The sequence below is a fragment of the Cryptomeria japonica genome, chromosome 8 (genome assembly GCF_030272615.1).
Source record: "Cryptomeria japonica chromosome 8, Sugi_1.0, whole genome shotgun sequence".
NCBI classification, from domain to species: domain Eukaryota; kingdom Viridiplantae; phylum Streptophyta; class Pinopsida; order Cupressales; family Cupressaceae; genus Cryptomeria; species Cryptomeria japonica.
The window spans coordinates 100,121,839-100,133,887 of NC_081412.1; positions in this window are offsets into that span (position 1 = coordinate 100,121,839).

Genomic DNA, 12,049 nt, shown 5'->3' on the forward strand with positions numbered 1-12,049 from the left:
ATATGACAACCATAAAGACCATCCTTGTCTCTCCTCGTCAGCATACCAAGCATAAGTTGTATACTCCTATGAGATCCCCTGAGGTTGGCCATATTGCCTCATCACCCGAGACATAATGAATCACTCCATAATGGTCTGTGACCTCCCAATCAGTGGGCATGTAACAAACAAGTCCCTGCAAACTAGCCACCAGTCATCCCATGGATCCAAACCTCTATATGGTCTCCATACAATGGCTATCAGGTCATCAAGCTACCATCTCCAGAAATTTGTCTTGCCCAGATGGGGCTGTGTAATATATCGGACATACCAATAAATGATCAGCTGCCCAAGCTCTCTACTATCAGCTACTATCAGCTGACACACAAGAAGGTGCTCCCAAGCCCACACCTATAGAATATACACACTAGTGGCCATGATATGTCCCTCTCTATATACAATCTCATGCATCTCTTGATACATGTGGGCCAATAAACAAGAACCCCAGCCAAGTCTCTGAGGGGTCTCTATCAACCTCTCTAACATCTGGCCCCATCTACACTAGAAGCCTTGCTGCCCTCTGTCTGGCATAAGAAAACAACCTATCAGTCCTGCTAGGACGCATGCTAGAGGATACTCCTCACTGTACCTACTCATAAGAATATCCTAGCTCATGGACCACGTCAAAATATCAGGATCACCAAAGACATGCCTGACGGCCTGCAATCCTGGAAGGTGTCCTGAATCATAATCCACCTTATCCCTAGTAAAAGGGATACAAAGGATCCTGTATACATCCTTAGGAGTGATCATCAACTCCCCCACCGATAGATGAAATGTGTTATGCTCTGAATGAAAATGGTCTACCAATGCCGTGAGCATTCCATGATTCACATGGATATCAAGTAATCCCAACAGATGAGTCAAGCCGCACAAGTCAATATAAGCCTGCTCAACCTTAGATAAATGTCGCACTAATGCCATGGTCGGAGGGTACACACATCTAAATAACACAGGCAGTAAACGAACCTGCAAAAAAAACCCAACAACGAAGCATCAGAAAACATTCCAAATGAGCCTACATGAGAAGTAAAACATCACGCAAATCCAACTAAGTCAAATGCAAAATCAAATTTTCACGTTTACACCTTCAAAAATGTTCACCATTTCCCAAATGACAAAGCACAGAGAAGTAGAATCTTGTACGAGTCAAGAATAGGTGTTGTACAACAAAACAACCCCAAACAACAAACTTTTAGACCCCGCATGACAAAATGGTCTTTTTACGGACCTATCGTATGACACAAGGGTGCATCTCGCACGACAAATCTAATGGGTTTAAACAACAAAAGAAATTTTTCCAGTTACTCGTACGAGACAGAATCCTATCTCGCACGATAAACCATGACACTCGACCCCAAACATGTGAAAAACTTGCAAAATGAACAAAAAAATTCAAAATTGGAAACACAAACAGGCTTAAGATCGATCACTTATCACTGGCTCATAGTTTCGGGGTCGATTATGTCTTTTCTGGCGCTCGAATCGATGCTGACAAGTAGGGACCACCATTTTCTTCATAGAAGGCTTTTTGAATTTTCAAACTTGGAGGGTTAAAATGAATTGAAAATGACACTTTTGTCCCATATATAGCCGAAAACCTAATTTTTCAACTTGCTACGATGGACACGAAAATTGTACCCTAACTAATTTGACCGTTCTGATTCCATTTTCAGGATCGAAATCAAAAATTGAGATCATTTTGCCAGTCAATTTCAGAATTTGGACCACTTAGCACTTTTCATCAAATGCTCTTTCTTTAACTTTGCGCTCAATTTCAACGTTGAATCTCAATTTAATTTCTGCAAATTAACTTTGCGCTCAATTTCTTATCAATAAATGCAAAATTTTCAAAAATTCCTTTGAATCAATTTGTGCTCAAACAGCTTATCATCGCTAAAAATTGCCTATCATCATGTACCCTTGCTATCTTTCGATTTCGCTCCCGAGGGGGCATACTCATGACCTTATGACCTCACATCTTCAAGCGTCGAGAAAATTTTCAAATCTTCATCAAAAGTTGAGAAAAAAATCTTTTTCAACTAAAATCAATCAAATAAGACCTCATCGCTAGGGGCATCTCAACTTCATCTCTTTATATCAAGTTGAGATTTCTGAATCGAATCAATCTCTAGGGGCATATTGGTTTCATCACTTCATATCAAACTGATATTTGTCTTTTATCTGAATCAATCTCTTAACGTTAAGGAGTTTCTTTGATCACACTAAATTTAAGCAGGTGTTCAGTATTCGTTTCTTGATCAAGCTGAATAGTTTATCTTCATCGTATCTTGATCAATCAAGTTCAAGATTTATTTTTATCATCACTCATTGTATCTAAGTTCAATCAAGTTCTAGATCAGTAAGATCCGCTTCTTGATCAATCAAGTTCAAGTTAAGAATCTTTTGTTTTCTATCGTTCCTAAGTTCAATCAAGTTCAAGAATGGTATCGCTTTAATTAGACTTCATTCAACTTTGTTGCTTCGAATCAAGCTTAACACCTCGCTTTTTAATCTAGTTCATGATCAATCAAGTTCAGAACTGGCATCTCCTAGACATCAACTATTCTTTGAACTAATGCGTTGCTCGCACATTAATTCAAAGAGGGGCAAATGTAATACCCTAAAAATGGTCATCTAAACCATGAGCCCCTAATCACGACAACGTCACCACGGTCCTAACCAAAGGCAATTAAATAAATCTTGAGCACATAATTAATTTCTAAAATCATCAAACGTCACATGGCAAATTAATAACCCAATATTAATTAAATATTTATTTAATTAATTAAATCATTCCAAGTAAATCATTTTAAATAATTATCTTATTTATTTTAATTAAATATCTTTTGCATATTTAATTAAATAAATCAATTTGCCATCAAATCAAGAAAGAGGAATTAATTTTAATTAAATTCAATTGAGCACAAATCTTAAAAATGGAAATAAATCAAAAAAAGGGACTCACCGAAGGCATTAGTTTCATCGACATGAAAGGTGTCGATGAAACTAGGGTTTCGATAAAATATGAAAATGGCTAGCCAAAGAAGAGGTTTAGCCGAAAGAGTGGTGGGTCCGGTGGCATCGATGTGGTGGATGAGGCTGCGCTCAGATGGATTAGGTGGTGAAATAGAGGTTGATGCACAACAGACCCATCAAACAGGTGGTGCCTAGGCAGATCTCATAAGCAAATCAAGGAGTGCCACGTGGTGACATGCGGCAGAAGGAAGCAGATCTGCCAAGGTTTACGATCGGGCAGATCAGGGAAGATCAGATGGTAATGGAAAAAGATTTGATGGTGGTTGCTATACCGTGATGAAAAGATGCCCATCAAGTTATCATCGCGACTTGGAGACTAAGCACATGCGGAAATGGAAAGTGACCCAGGCGATAAGGATCGAGCATGTTGAGGGAAGATCTATGGTCGTCGCTATACCGCGAGATGAATATGCCCATTGGTTATCACATGCGACATAGAGATTGACCAGGTGGCAGTTGAGGTGGCAGTCCAGGTGGGCTCAGGGCGAATCTAGATGTGCCACATAGTGGGAGTATAAGAAGAATTAGGGTGGGCCCAAGTCCAGTGGCAAGTCCAAGGTGGCGGGTAAATGGATCCAAAGGCAAATCAAGATGTGCCACATGTCAGGCTTGCTAGAAGAGAAAGTGATAGAAGGAGCCGCTCAGGCGAGGTAAAGGATGGGCAAGTTAAGGTAGATTAGCAGTGATCCGAGGCAAATCTATGGATGTCGCCAAGTTGCAACGAAAAGATGTGCGATGGCTAATAGTCATGACTTGGCGACCAAGCGGTGGGGCCCGATGGGAAAGGAAAGCAGTCTGGAGGAATTAAAGAACAAGCAACCCAAGGAAGAAACAAAGAGCTCCATTCCGGTGGTGAACCCAAGCGGTGCTGAGGTGGTAGGATAAGGGCCCCAGAATGAATCAGAAGGTGCCACATGGCAGACGTCAGCGCAACAAGATTCAAAGTGTATACGTCTAAAAATGGTCAATGCTTGCGGAATCATACTTTAACATTTGCGCATTGCCTTATTTTAGGGTTTTTGCATCGCATTAACATTTCTCCTATGTCATGTACTTGGTCTTTATCATTTGCGAGCATCGAGTCTTTCTTCTGCATTTTCCATTTGTCTCGCTTTCGAATTTGGTCTTGTTGATAGCAATATTTGTCATGATTTTGGTCGATCTTATCTTGTCGCATCAATGTGCATATTCATTTGTCATCATTTTGGACATCGTCAATCCTAATTAGGGTTTTGTCCTCTTATCAATATGCGATTGATTTGTCATCGATCGTTGTCATTTTCAATCTTGTCATCTTGCGATTGATTTGTCATTGATTGTTGTCATTTTCAAACTTGTCGTTTTGCAATCTATTTTGTCATCGATCTTTGTCCTTGTCAATTTTGTCATTTTGCGATCGATTTGTCATCAATCATCATCTTTCTCAATTGTGTCAATTTGGATCAATTAGTCATTGTTCCTCATCAATTGGCACATTTATCAATCAAATCACTTATCAGCATTGGTCATTTATCAGTCAGAATCATGATCAAATCGAATTGATATCAATTATCCTTTGTCAAGACCTCATTGTCATCCTCGCATTTCTAATTCATCTTTTAGGGTTTCATGATTTTATTCATTTAACCCTGTTTGTCATTTCTCCCTCTAGGTTAAATAATTTATTTATTTATCCTAGGTCTTCGTGTCATAATTAAAAGTTTAATTTAATTGGCTAACTAATTATTCCTCTTTTTGTGAATTTATTAATAAATGACAAATTGTTAATTGATTTACCTAATTTTTCATCAATTTCTAATTCTTCCCTCTTTGTGAATTAATTAATAAATGAAAAATTGTTAATTAATTTGCTAAATTCCTAATTTCCTCATTTTCTAGTTTTCTAATTCCTATTTTTCCAATTTTCTAATTTTCTTAATTTCTAATTCAATTCTCTCATATTTTCCTCCTAATTTAATGGGAATGATATTTCAATTTGTCATAAGTTTGTCATAATTGACAATCAATCAATTTTGACATAGAAATTTGTCATAATTTTGTCATGAATTATCAATCAATCAATTTTGCATAGAAAGTGCAAATTTGTCATAATTTGTCATAATTGACATTCTTGATTTACAATTTCCATTTGAATCTCATGCTAATTTGATCTTTTCTCCAATTTGTCTATAAATTGGATGAATTTCTTCAATCCAAGCTAATCACTTTTTCGAATCCCTAACTGGTCGAATCAATCACACTTTGAGTATTCTTGCGCTATAATCTTGTCTACTTGCTTTCATATCATGCTTATGCACTAGTAGGTGAGATCCACAAACAAAGATATTTGAAGAAGAAAGAAGGACAATGGAGCCACATGAAGGAGATATTCAAGTCTGCATTTGGTTTGCTTAGTTTTCAATCTTGAATGTCTTGTTTTCATGTCTCTATTGGATGTAATTAGGATTGATCATTGCATTTGAGCTTTTGTGATTGAGCTATGACTAATATTGATGTGCTTTGATGATTTCCGATTTCCTAGCTACATTAATTATTCAACTATTGAACGGGCATGCTTAGCAGTGGTATTTGCAACATAGAAGCTCTGACACTATATGTTAAATCATCAAACATTGCTGGTTGCAAAAATTAATCCCCTAAAATACTTGCTTAGCAGAGCAGCTTTGACGGGTCACCTAGCAAAGTGGGTTATGATCCTCAGTGAATTTGATATTGAGTATATGGAGAAAAAGGCAATAAAAGGACAAGTCAGAGCAGATCAACTTGCAGAGGCTCCTATTTATGATGATCATCCCATGTTGACCGATTTTCCAGATGAATCAATCTTTTCTCTCACATCTTCTAATGAATGGAAGTTATACTTTGATGGGTCCCATACCAAGTTTGGATCCAGAGCAGGCATCTTGTTTGTCACCCCTCAAGGTGATGCTATTCCCAAGTCCTACAGGATAACTTTTCATTGTACCAATAACATTGTAGAGTATGAAGCACTGGTCACAGGACTCCGAGTAGCGGTCCATTGGAATATCACACATTTGCAAGTCTATGGAGATTCTCATTTAGTCATCTGACAAGTGAATGATGACTACGAAACAAAAGATGAAAATCTTATTCCCTATAAGCATATGGTAGATTTCTTCAAGACAAAATTCATGGCTATCCATTTCAGTCAAGTTCCAAGAATGCAAAATAAGTCAGTAGATGTGATGGCTACGATTGCTTCCATGTTGAATATGCCCCACAATATGGACAAATGTGAATTTTTAGTCGAACAGTTGTTGGTTCCTTCTTTTGACATTCCGACAGCAGATGTGATGTGCATTCTTGTTGGTCCTAACTCCCTATGGTACAATGATGTATATCAATATTTGAAATCCCAAACCTTACCACCTAACCTTTCCGCTAACCAATGCTGAGCCTTCATCTGACAGACAACTAAATATGTCATCATTGCTGACACCCTTTACTGTTGTTCCTTTAACCATACCCTCCTCATGTGTTTGGATTCTGACGAAGCACAAATGGCTTTACACAAGGTTCACGATGGCATATGTGGGGGCCATTTCAATGGTCTGAGCTTAGCCAAAAAGTTGATTTGTGCTGGGTATTATTGGCCCACTCTGGAAAAAGATGTTCATGATTTTGTTAAGAAATGCTACAAATGCCAGATCCACGGAAACTATATTCATGCACCAGCCCAAGAGCTTCATTCTGTCATATCTCCATGGCCTTTTTCTCAATGGGGATTGGATCTTATTGGCAAGATTCACCTGACATCTGCAAATGGACACAAGTTCATCATCACAGCCACAAAGTATTTTACAAAATGGATCGAGGCTATCCCCATGACCTATATCACTGGTGTGCAAATTTCAAAATTCCTACTGAATTATATCATATGCAGATATGGGGTTCCCCTTTCCATAGTCACAGATAATGGTCGTCCCTTCAAGAATAAAGATGTCAAGGAACTTTATGAAAAGTTTCATATCCAACACCATTTCTCCAATCCATACTATCCATTAGGGAATGGTCAAGCCGAAGCATCAAATAAAACCATTATCAAGATCCTGAAAAAGGTTGTCAATGACCCTGGTTGAGATTGGCATGTACAGTTGAATCCAGCACTATGGGCCTATCGCACTTCTATCTACACACCTACTAGTGCAACACCTTATTCCTTGGTGTATGGTGTGGAAGCCATTTTACCCTTGGAAGTGGAGATTCCTTCCTTGTGTGTTTCCTTGCAACATCTGATTGATGATGAGACTCACAGAGTCTCTCGGTTGCATCAGCTTGAGATGTTAGATGAGAAACGTCAGACAACCCTGACACATTTGCAAGCATATCAAAACTGTCTCCATCGCTCTTATAATAAGAAGGTCAAAGGGTGACACTTTGAAGTGGGAGATCTAGTTTTAAAGGCAAACCCTAAGAATGCACAGTCTACTGACATCATCAAAGGCAAGTTTGAACCTAATTGGGTTGGGCCTTTCATAGTGACTATCGCCTATGGCTCAGGGGCATATCAACTTGCCACTCCAAAAGGTGAACCTTTGTCTGATCCTGTCAACAACATGCACCTTCGCAAGTACTGGGCATAATTTTCTATCAGCACTTCTTCAAGTATGATCCTGAAAAAATACAAAAAAATCAAAAAGCAAAAAAAATACAAAAAAATAAAAAAGCAAAAAAAATACAAAAAAATTAAAAAAAGCAAATAAAAATACAAAAAAAAAAAAAAAAAAAAAAAAAAACAAAAGAGAAAAAGAGCAAAAAAGTAAAGAAAAATGATTTGCCCTCTAGTGAAAACCTGGCAAACAGGCGCTTTGGGCAAGTACCATGGTGAAAACCTGGCAATCAGGTGCCATGTGTAATGAGATCATTGCTCCGTCATCTGTCATGACCTCTAGCTATGCTTTCTCTTGGCCGGTTTATCATGTCTATCTTTGTCTTGACCCAATGTTTTGTTCCAAGCTTGTGAATGGTCAACATCATTGTCTTGCATACTCCAGTTCCTTGTACATATGTCTTTCAAATGTGCATTGGGTGCATTCCCCTTGTCATGATCAATCACTGGAAATAATTCAACAAAAAAATTGAAAAATGTCTTGAAAAAATCTCTAAAAATTGAAAAATGTCCTGAAAAAATCTCTAAAAACTGAAAAATGTCCTGAAAAATTCTATAAAAATTGAAAAATGTCCTGAAAAAATCCCTATAAATCATATAAAGTCCTGAAAAAATGAACACAAATTTTTTTTTGTAAAAAATTGAAAAGCATTTTGCAATAAATAACCCCTCATAAACAGATCACTGAGCATCCATCCAACAACAATTACTCACAACACTGCGCTTTAATGGAATCACACTTAAACAGATGAACCTTTTCAATCAAACCAGACATTCAAACTGATCACAATTGTCATATCAATCAACCGCAAATTTATTCGTCCTTGGCACACTATCATGGGTCTTATATAGGGTGTGGTATACTCGAAACCAGACTATGTCCTGTCTTACACGAGGTACCACATGTTCTGAAACCAGACAACATGATCATCCTATCAGCACTTTCAACTTTTGACAATGAAGATCAAGATGTTTGTTTGACTTGTTGGAATTTGTGCATCTTATCTTTTTATTGATTTATCTTCGATCATGTTCCTATGTTGCTCGATGATGTCACTGAGTGATTTAGAGTGACCGGGATGGTTCATGGTCCCTTTCTTTTTTTGTTGTGATTGCTATTTGTCTGCAATGTGTCTATCTTTTGTAAAAAGGGTTGCATTTCAGCTTTGGCCTTCAATGCCATGATGCTACACATCCATTTTGCTACATTAAAATAAAGGTTCTCACCTACAAAGTGCATTACTGAAAGCAAGTTTTCTTCGTCATTAAATGTCCTCTGTCTCATTTCTTCTTGCTAACATTTCTTCTGTTAGTTCGGATAGTCAGTTTGATCTAGTGCTTCGATTTCCCCAAACACATATGATGCATCCTGCATTCGTTGGTTAGTACATTTGCATTACATCAAGCCTCACATCAAGCATTTTATCCATTTCATATTATAAATGCATCAAAAACACAAAAAAAAATATACATCCATACATGTTCCACAATAAACAGTGCATAAGTCATCCATACATGGAAAATAACTATAAGTCATAACATATTGCATCCCATCATATCGATGCATATCATATCACATATCCAAAAAAATATCGGAGTACAAAATTGGACTGTCTGTCCTAAGTATGGCCCGTAGACTGACTACAAAATGTCAAACTACATCTGTCCATCATAAGGAGCATGTGCCTCTATCACTAGGTGCTCCCTCTGTCCTCCTCATCCCTGCCATGTCTCATGGATGATGTCCCTCCTATCCCTGGTCTTGGCTGTGGTGGTCTCATAGGTCCACTCACCCCCATGCTGCTCACTGACCTCCGAGAGTGTGCCCTGCTCTCTGTCCTCGATCATGCCCGATATGAAGCTGCTCTCTGCTCTAGTAGAATTGCACTCTCATATAGTGTCCTCCAATGGTGTATCTCCTCTCCAGTCTCTACCAGCATCTGTGCCATCTCCCATGCACTAGCATCCCTAATCAACCCAATATACACAGTGACTCTCAGTTCTTCTCACTGTGCCTGAGCTATTGCTGTATCTCGAGCTGCTGTAAGTCTGGCTATCTCCACTCTGAACTGATCCTGCTCTGTCCTCAAGATGGCATTCTGTCTCTCTAAAGTCGCAATGTGATCATGCTGACTCGCTATGGTAGCCCTGCCCATCTCCATCTCCTCTATGCTAGTTGTCTCCGGCTCTATGGGTATATCCTGCAATGACTCCTGCTCGGCTGCACCTGGCTCATAATCATCATCCCCATCATCATCTCCATCCTCATCATCCCCCTCATCCTCATCACCGCCCACATCCTCCTCATCCTCATCATCTCCCTCCTCCTCTCTCGCGAGTGGGAAGTCCTCCTGTCTCCTAGGTACTGGAATGTCTGGATCTGTCAATGGCACTGGCCGTCATCGTGCAAACCATCTCTCATACTCCTTTGTCATCCCAACATCCTCCACATTTGATCTCTAATCCCATTATCTTTGCTGTAGCTATGTGAAGTCAGCATATGCTATGTGTGGCTGAATCATACTCCCCCACTGACTCATCTCTTTGTGAGATTGGGCAAAGTGTACAGTCCTCCTAGGTACATCCTGCCTCTCTCCAAACTATCATCTGACTCTCTCTGGCAGGTACATCTCAATAACTCTCTGGCAATTCACTGGTCGCCTAATCAGGTACCTCTCTTGTCTACAATATGGTAGCTCATCACTATCATCTGACCATCCAGGGCAATCATGATATGGCCCCCATGTGAACTCTCTCAGTTTGTCTAGCTCGTGTCGCCAATACAATATGTATCCAAACAGACCCTATCTTAGTGCTCCCCCATAGCAGTACACATATGGTCGATGTGGTAATACCTGTCTCTCTACAATCAGTTGACATATGGCTATGTGCTCGAATGCTCATACCTGTAACAGTGTGACTCCACAGCTCAAAGTCTGCACTCCCTGATATACTATCTGATGCAACTGAAAATATAGCATAGCAAGAACACATGGTCCCCATGTGTACATTGTCCCCTCTGTCGCCATCCGCTCTAGCACTCTTCCCCATCCAATTGGGAATCCATGTCATTGTCTGTCTCCTGCTAGTAGACATGCTATCACCACGACTATCACCACATATCGTCGATCATACTCTGATGCCATGGTCTCCCAACCGATCTCCCTCTCTATGATGTCTAGATCATCTGCATCATACTCAAATAATCTACACAAAGCGTCTCTCCCTATCACTGGGTCATACTCTATCATCTCTCCATGAATCAGTATGCGGAGGATACGCCATACATCCTCTAGTGTCACAGTCACCTCTCCAGTCGCCAGATGGAAAGAGGAGGTCTCCGAATGCCATCGCTCTACCAATGTGGTAAGCAATCCTATGTTTTCCCTTATCTCGGGCATTAATGTGATATAGTATATCCCAAGTCTTGCTAATGTGTCTCTATCCATGCTCCTGAGTCTATGTCGTAACATGAAGCAATCTGGTCGGTTCTCCCACGTGATCAATGGATACTATCGACTCTGCATCACAATTGGGGCATATTTTGTCAATTTTAGGGTTTGCTCCTATGGGTTGCATTTCCTCATTTCATACACAAATCAGGGTGTTTTTCATCTATTCTGACCTATGCTATCCTTATCCCCCCTTTTTGGATCATTTGCATGTTGTTTTTGACTAAAATTGAGTTCCTAGGGCACAACTGTGCCTGTGTTGTGTATCCTGCACCTGTGTCACATATCCTATGCCTGTGTACCCTACACAAGTGTAGAAGACATTACACAAGCACAAGATTCGCCCTACACAAGCGTAGAAGTCAGTTTCTACATTCCTTATGGGCCCTGCAATGTCTCGCAAGCAAGTCAAATTCATAAAATTGAAAACATGGGTTTTTGAGATACATACCGCTGCTCTTGCGTCATCTGGTCATCTGTATGTGCATACGCATTCTCCGAGGTGATATGCCCTTGGAATATTTTCCATCTCTCTGCACGTGTCCTTTTTCAGAGCAACAAATCCTCCTCTTTGGCTAGTGCAAATGAGCAATTTTTACTCTCTTTGTCTCATTTATAGATCTTTGTTAGTGTATAGATAGACGTGCACTCTCTCCATCTCATGTTGGTCATGGTCTTTTTCACCTTCAATTGATTGTCCTTCATGCATCCGATCTCTGATTGTCAGTCTCTTTGTTCCTATCATGTTATATCATTTTTATCGATCAATTGGCCTCTTTCCTCGACATTTCCAGCCAATTCCTTGAGGGGGCATGCATATGTCATTGTCAGTGTCTGGGGCATTTTCATTATTGTTCTTTGAAACATCGCTTAAAATCACATTGTCTCA